The 8761-nt window shown below is 32.7% G+C and overlaps 1 long non-coding RNA gene across 2 annotated transcripts; it reads right to left on the reverse strand.

The window, feature by feature from the left end:
- Positions 1-7598: 7598 nt before the first annotated feature.
- Positions 7599-8399, reverse strand: LOC130735189 (uncharacterized). 2 transcript variants are annotated; one of them, XR_009018332.1, is made up of 4 exons: positions 8359-8399; positions 8100-8172; positions 7808-7903; positions 7600-7633 (listed from the first exon to the last, which is right to left on the reverse strand). It is a non-coding gene; the product is annotated as an uncharacterized LOC130735189 (long non-coding RNA). The 2 variants fall into 2 exon arrangements; XR_009018331.1 differs by lacking the exon at positions 8359-8399 and having other exon boundaries at positions 7599-7633; positions 8100-8248.
- Between the last annotated feature and the right edge of the window lie 362 nt (positions 8400-8761).

The following is an 8761-nucleotide window of genomic DNA, read 5'->3' on the forward strand; positions in this document are numbered from 1 at the left end:
ATTTCAAACGAAACTGGATTTTATTGAATATGAGTCGATTACGAAATAGTCAAGCAAACCAAAATAACATGAAAGCAAATTTCGACAGAACAAGCTACACATAAAAACTGGAAATTAACGAACTGAAATGCAAGGAAATTAAAGCGTTGGTTCTGCAACATACTCCTCCATCATCACGTGCTGCTCTCGAAGTCTCATTGATGCGGACGTTTAGAGCTTTTAGTGAATTTTCAGAGTTTTTCAGTTGGGAACCCTCTTTCTGAATTGGATTCTCCTATTTATAGAGTTTCGTGTTCTGCGTGTTAGTGGGTCTGGTTTCTCCCACGATCTGATGCTTGCTCCGGAAGTTCTGCGCATGGTGGTGGAGATCGTGTGCTTCAACTGCTCCAACCGTTTCCTGGCCATGTTTTCGACCATCGTGGGGGGAATTTGACTTGGTCAGTGTGGCACGTGTTACATGTGCCTGTGTTTAGCAGTAATTGTTGTTGTCGAGTTTTGCCGCCCCATTAACTTGGTGCAACTTCCTCTTCCTTTCTTTAGTCAGAATTCGACTTCCTCGAGAGTTTTGGGCTGAATGCGTTTTTCTTTCTTGGGCCAAAATATTGGGCCAACACCACCCTAGTGTTTGTCCCTGTGCTATACTAGTGCGATAACCTGTGCGCTGCACGGAGTTTTATGTTGAAATTTTTTAATAGAAAAATTATTTTTTATATATATGTAATTTTTAAATTATAAATAAATAAATCGTGCATAAATCAACCGTATAATAATATATGAATAGAAAAATGAAATAAATGATTAAATTGTGTTGTATACATCAAATATTTCCAAAAACTTCCTTAAACACTACATTTACAGTACTGGTATGTTGTTTGCCGACTCATCCATAATACAAAGTTTAAGACCCTTTCTTGAGCGTACTATAGAGGGAGTTACATATAACTGACAATGAGTGAAGATAGCCTCAGAAGGAAGAGCTCAACCTAAGATAGTGTTTGTCCTTGACTTTTGTTTATGGTCATCGCAAAGCATACTGCAATTGGAAACTATCTTATTTTGAAATTAATTGGAAATTTGGAATTAGAAGAAACCAAATCCATTCTTGAAATATGCACTTTGTCATTAGCATTTACTCCCGTGATAACAGTGGCACCAATAACACGTTCACCAAGTTCATCCACAATTAACTTGGTTCCATTGCATAAACATGTTGCTTGGTCTATATTTCTTAAAAGCATGATTGGAGTACCAACTTTCAAAAATAGTTTGTGGTTTGGTATACTTGAACTTTTAGTGTCGTTCAAATTTTTTGTGGTAAACCACTCACCTCGGATTTCAGAATCCTCATCAAACCCCAAGGTAGAGAAGCTCAGATATTCATGTTCTGATACAACTATCATGCCAAGTATGTAAGTGTTTATCATTTCAAGTTTCAACAGCCTCCAGTGTAGGGAATATTGCTTTATCTTGAAAGAATTGCGGATCTTGAAATCAACATCTGCAATTCGTAGTTCTGCAGTTGAGAAGGAAGATTAACTGATGATTCTTAACTGTATCGAATATAACTAATGTTGTTCACACACTTTGCATAATTACCACGAGCAACGTGATTTTCTAAACTTTTGAATTTCATTTAAATTATATCCAAGCAATAATTATATTATTATAGCAACATTTCAAATCTTAATAATTTAACTTGACAACCTACATACCTAGATTATGAAATGTTTTTCTATATATGGTGTATGCATTTTTATAAGAGAAGCCAGCATGCGTCCCAAACATCATTAGGTTTTGAGATTGAATTCATCATTAGCATTCTTACAAAGAGTTCCCGCATTTGTTCTCTGGAAGCTAAATCAAAGACTTCTTTAAATGCATCTATATATTCTTTTATCATCTTTTAGCAACCCTAATTGATCGTGTGCTTCTTTAAAAGTATCATATGTTATTCCCTTCACTGTTTTGATACTTCTATATGATGTACAACCCTTTTGCATAGTTAGTAGGATTCTCATGTAATATAACTCCTCGATGCCTAGAGAGATATACTGTAGTCTGCCAATCTTAAAACATCTCTTTCTTGGTTTTCAGATTCTATCATTTTTAAGATAAAAAAATTTACTGGAAATTAAGCATATGTTAGATTTCGCCCGTCCCGATATTTCTCATTAACTGCATACCAAGCCATAAAAATTATCATTTTGCACCACTCTTTTCAAGAACATCTCCAACGTCTTCATCATCATTATGGTATACTAAATATTCATTTGGAAGATGAAAATTTATTTTTTCACCAACGACCATCGTTTGTGAGTGGTAAAGTCAAATGTTATCCAAGATGCCTCACACGGAGAAAGATAACGACAATCATAATATTTCTTTACCTCGTTCACTGGCGCTTTCGCTTGGGCATCGTTGTCCTTATTTAAAATTTCAAGCATTGCTCGGTCTGCACCTTTGTTGATATATTTGAACAAATATTTTATATCATTGGACTTGTTACAACACTCCACATTAATGTGAGCTTGATACCTCAAGAAGCTCTGCAGATATGACTTTGTCAATGTTGTCCCCGGTAAATAGCCCGTGCAATGCACGAGTGTTTTTAAAATTTTAATATATTTAATTATTTTTAGTGTTTTTAAAATTTTAGTATTTTTGGTACATCGAAAAGAATATATTTAATACAAAGAATATTCCTAAATTCTTGATTTTGAATCACTACTTGAAAATATCTCACCATAGCACATGCACTAAGTATTCAAGTTAGTACTCCCTCCGTTCCTAAATATAAGACATATTCCAAAAAATTGCGCTTATTAAGAAAACATTTAATGTGACTAATTAGTATTGATTTTTTAAAAATGCATACATTCTTCCCTATTTACCCTTGGTCATTTTCTCTCACTAATAATCATTGCATTTATACCAAAAGTCATAGTTAGTTGGATTATTAGTAATTAATGGTAGGTTGTAACTTTGGAATTGAAAACATACAATTAATGTGAGGGGTAAATATGGAAGAGTACAAAACCTTTTGCTAGATTATTGTAAGAGGTCTTATATTTAGGAACATGAAAATTTTGAAACAAGGTCTTATAATTAGGAACGGAGGGAGTATAACTCTTGATTTCTATATCCATATGATTGAGTCAATGAGTTTCAAAAATATAGAATAGAATAATTTGATTTTTTTAATTAGTCACAATTTAGTTCATAATTTCAAAAATTAAAGATAATATTAATTACTCTTTTTTTTAAAGTAAATATAATATTAAATATATTCTAAAATATTTTTGAATATATAGAAACTTAGTTAAAATAAAGTTTAACTATTTTCCTCCTGTAAAAAAAAAAGAATAACGTTTAACTATAATATACGTATACACACTTTTCTTTAATTTAATTTTCACCTACTTTTTGTCTCTATCTCTTTCTTATTTTTCTATCACTATCATATGTTATATCTTTGTTTCTCACTATCCTATTTTTATCTCTCTCTTGGGCATAGTTGTATTAGGTGGGTGTAAAGAAAAAGTATTGATCAATATTTATTAAATCACATAGCCTGCGAAAATTAGACTGATATATACAAAATAAAATGAAGCGAGCAATATAAATAAAAACATGGTTTAATATTATATTTAATCAATACTAAAATTGTCTCTAGACTTCATGAGGGTAGTTTCATTATTAGAGTTAAAATGAGGAAGATACCAAGAAGAAATTCTTAAGAAAAAAGTTTCCTCAAAATTCATATCAATGTCATCTGAAGCTACTAAACATTTATATGTTTTTTTTCTTCTTTGATAATCTGCATCAAATTAATAAAAATACTTCATATGTGAATGAAATTCAGAAACCACGGTTTAAGGATTGGACTGCTGAGAATTAGGCTCAAATTAAGAAACTCAATGTTTAAGAGAAACCTGATGCATAATCTTATTTGTACAAATAAAAGAAGTTACAATGTGATATTATAACTTCTTGGTGCTTTTCTTGGATGGTTCTCATAAGCAAATTCATAAATCAAATAGTGAAACCATACCAAATAGAGGAGCATCCGATCCTTCAGATTCAAACCAATGAATTGAAATCGCATCGTTATATAACCAAATCTTTATTTAATTGTAGTTTAGAAAAATAAGTAAAAACTGCATAACAATATGAGAAGAATGCTTAACTGACTATCTTTTGAATGAAAAATAAACATGTACTTTCCTTTAAACGACACACAAAATTCCATGTCTCTCTACCCTCTAAAAAATTTATCGTCTCTCTTTCAATCATCTTTAAATTCGTAGTCGCTCATATAGTAGTATTTTTTTAGTAAAAAGATTATATTAAGAACTCATGAGTGGAGATGAAGGCCATAATTCAAGACCCTTGTTACCGATCAATGAAAGACATTGAACTATCTCATATTCTAATAATTGAAAAAGTTGAAAAAAAAGTCCAACCCTCTCTGAAGATAAAGGGAATGAAAGCACATGCACATGCTCTGTGAAGAATTTGAAAGGAAAAAAAAAAACTGAGAAAAAAGAGGAATTTTGGAGATGATTAAGAGGTAAAAATTGAGAGATTTGAGGGAGTTAAAATTAGCTTTAAAATCATTGATAAGGTTCGCGGGTTTATTTGTTCACTTTATGAATGGACAACTCAACCTCTGATGTGCCTGCAAAGTTTATAATCCTTGTTGTTTGCTGATTGTCTTTGTTGTTCTGCGTCTTCGTGTGTTATGGAGGCAAGTCTGGTTTTTGGCTGAGGTAATTCATTGCGTGTATAGGCACGCTGGATAATGATATAGTGTGGGGGGTATTTGTATTAATATCATTAAGGGAATTGGATGCTCCCTGTTGCCGTGTTAGTCGCTCCAATTAATTTCTCATCTGTAACTTGTTTTGGTTTTGGATTAATAAGTGGGGTGGGCAAATTGTGGTGTTTGTGCCAAAGTTTGGTAGGTGTTAGCTGTTCTGTTATTGTTTGTTTTCTAAGTTGCTAACCGAATATGGGACGATTTTTTTTTTTGGTTACAGAATATGGGAGGAGATTATTAAAAGAGTGATTTTAGGAGAGGAAGTTTATAATTAAATAGATATTCATTTATTTATGTACACAATTTGGACCAATAAAAAAGGCACATGTGGAAGATAGTAAGTAAGAGCAAATCAAAAAAATACACGTGTCATTTAAAACACAATATGACCCACCTTGGTGGATTAACTTTATATATTATTAAGATAAGATTTTCCTAAATAAGAAAAAGGCCAGGTGTTCAAAAGGATTGATACTTTTCTTTCGTCTTCCAACAATTGAATATGCAATCAAAGAGCAATCAAGGTGATAAAAACTATACAAATCAATCTTTAATGACATTAATTATGATTTAATTCTTTTTTTTTTAATTCTAAAATAATTAGAATGAATTATTTTTAAATATATAGATTATTTTTCCCATTTTAAAAAAGAATATATTTGATGGGCTCTCCACCTCCCAATAACAAAAAAATAATATATAGATTATTTTAATTATAATTTAAATTAATTATTTCAAAATATACTTTTTTTAAAGTAAATACATAGATTATTTCTTATTCAAATTCTTATGATTTTGTCTTGAAATATAGCTCAAGTGGTAAACGCTTGGGACATATGAGTTGGGGTCTTGGGGAGGGGAAGATGTAGATCAATTTCTGGAGTATGTAATTTATCGTTTCAAAGTACCAAAATAAAAAAAAAATCTAAAGTCAGCACCCCAAAAAAAAGTTTCTTTCCATTTGCAGATAATTATCAATTTTGTATATTCATGTAGTGCAAAACAACTTTTGAATATCAACGATAAGGATCAATGCACTTTTTCAGTTAACCTGGTACCATCCATTATACAACGCAAAAGTCTTTATTAAGGATCATTAATTCATTACATTTTTCTATTATACAACACATGTTAAGTTTCAACCAATAGTTATACAAAAAATAAAAAGCTCAACAAATTCTCTCCTTTTTAGGGGCAGGACAGGGAGGTCACACAATAGGTAATCACGTTGATACTACACACTAAATTTCAATCATTTCTTCATGGTAATAGTCAAATTCATATCCCACGATGATGCTGCTCTCTCCTTGTACCCAAGCTCTGAATTTTTGTGTGGCTGAAATCTCTCCAATTTATAGCATCCAAGATCTTCCAATTTTGAAACTCCTCCTTGTCTGTTACTTGAGAGGCTTGGATATTCTCAGGGCCTCAAAGGGATGCACTGGTGTTGTTCCCAATTTAGAACTTATTACTAATGAGTCCCCTGGTTCCTCCATAATGGTTCCTCCAAAATTTAGACATCAATTAACAACAACAAAACAGATTTTTCATGTTCAGTAAAATTATCAAATGATGCTAAGTTTTATCATGGAGAAGAGAAATTTGAGTGGTATACAATCTTCAGAACTTATGCCCATGCTTTATAATGTAAATACAATTTTGATTAGTTGTCAATTTTGTCTTGAAAACTTATAGCAGAATGTGTAGAGTTTCAAGTTTGCCAGAAGTAACTGATGAAATAATTCCTCAAGGAATGGCTAAAGTGTAGAGTTTGAAGTTTGCACACAAATAGAAAAGGATCATGAAAAGTAAAAAAGAAGCAAAATAAAAGAAGAGTTTATATCGCTGCTTAACATGATAACTGATGGACGCCTCTCAACAAACACTCTATTCCCTTTGCTTCTCTTTCAATCTTACACGTTCTAGTCCAAAATCAAAAGAGAAATGCAAATTAAAGTAAAAGTGGAAACCATAATAAGAAGTGAAGTTAAATAAAAGAAATCTAGAATCAAAAGATTGAATAAAAGAAACAGACATAAATCACATTTTTCAGCCTAGTTCATCTGAAGAACTAATAACAAATCATGTTGTTATACAAATTTCATAGTTTATCTGAAGAAAATTTCACAAAAACAACTTTTTTAATCAAACTCTTCTTTAGTTGAGCAATATAAACATGGCAAACATCCACCAACACTTGAATTCCTATATCCCGAGCACGGAGTTTTTCAGCAGCCACATCAACATTTTGCTGCTTAATTCAACCAAACGAAAAAAAATAAAATAAACTTTCCAGTAATGAACAAACATTAGTGCAGAAGTATCACTCTCACTTGATTAGTGCATGTGGACTTTGTAAACACAATCATTTATATGAAACACAACCAATCATGTAATTTAGTGATTAGCATTTCCTCTTATCAATTTCTCCCCCAAATATAATGAAGACTTTGCCTCAAAAGTAAGAAAAGTATTCGAACCCATCTTCATTATCCGTCAGAAAATACATTGAAATTGAAGATCAAACCTGTTTGCGAGAAGCCGAGAAGAGATGACAACAGATACACCCTCCAAGCCAAGCCTCTACGCTTTGCAAAAGCAAATTCCCTGGGTGAAAACACAAAAACTAAGAAATGAATAGCTTGCAAAACCACATTGATGTAGTTTAATATTATCATGAACTAACTTTCTAGATATGGTATGAAAAGAAAAGAATGAAAATAGAAACTACAAAGGGCTTTCAACATACGGTATCACAAACAGCATGAAGCACTTACTTTCGCCAAACGGTATACACGTGTCAAGGTCCAATTCCTAATAATCAATGGAGAGCCTATTAAGCAGGTCACAAATGGATGGATTCCACATAACTTATTCTTACTTGTTCTTCCACACTTCAAGGGAGAGGCATAAGAGGGATGGTCACATTAAAGAAAAAGTAAGAACTCATACAAAAATTAAAAAGTTGGAGACAGAGGAATATCTCACCTCCAGAACCGACAGAACTTTCAAAAGCAAGGAAGATGGAAAACCACCACAACTACCTTATTTACACATCAATGGCAGGAAAGATGGAAAAATTACCTGTAAAAGCATGTGCCTGAATGAAAATTGATTAGATTTCCAAGATGAAAGAACAATCCCTATTTTGTAATTGATGAGTTTAGCATGATAGTGACTCCATATTTATTTTACAGTTCAAGTAATAGTTCCAAGGTGCATCAGTTTAATCCATTCAAAGAAATAATATTAAATTTGTAACATAATTTAAACCTCTTACCTTCTAGTGTGGTTTCTCAATGCCGAAACTCCTGCTGAATAAATAGAAGGCAAACAGAGCACAATGAATGGTGCTGAAACTCAAAACGAAACTAAATAAAGAAAGGAAGAAAAATGGAAAAATTAAACATGCACTTCGGATGATGTGGTGCTGTTCGTTGTTGGTTTGGAGAAATAGAAGATGAAGGTGGCTGGTTATGTGCAATTAAAGGTTAGTGTTTGAGATTGGGAAGATCAGAGCCAAAGAAAGAAGAGATTACCTGGTGAGAAGGAGGCTCACATCAGACGCGATGAAAGGTGCATCCCCTGAGTGCCGCTTCCGTCTTCATCACTCTGTCTCCTCAGCGGATTTACTGTGAAAAGCAAAAGGTAAACCACGGGAGGCTCGAGGGTTTCGCAAAAGCTACATAGCTCCAGCCAAATACAAATGAAAGGACGGCCAAGATGGAAAGGTATGTGGAGAGAAAATTTGAGAAGAAATCCTTACCACAAATTAGTGAAGCAGCAAATCTGCCAAGAAGAAAATTGATTGAGATCAAATTTAGTCTACATAAAAAGAGGATCCAATCCTGCCCCCAGAACCTCTCAGACACCAAGCAATCAAACAAAACCTGTTCAAGCATAAGTGTCAGGCGAAATCAGTGTAGGGTAGAGAAGTAAATT

Source organism: Lotus japonicus, chromosome 2, assembly GCF_012489685.1.
Source record: "Lotus japonicus ecotype B-129 chromosome 2, LjGifu_v1.2".
Lineage (NCBI taxonomy): Eukaryota > Viridiplantae > Streptophyta > Magnoliopsida > Fabales > Fabaceae > Lotus > Lotus japonicus.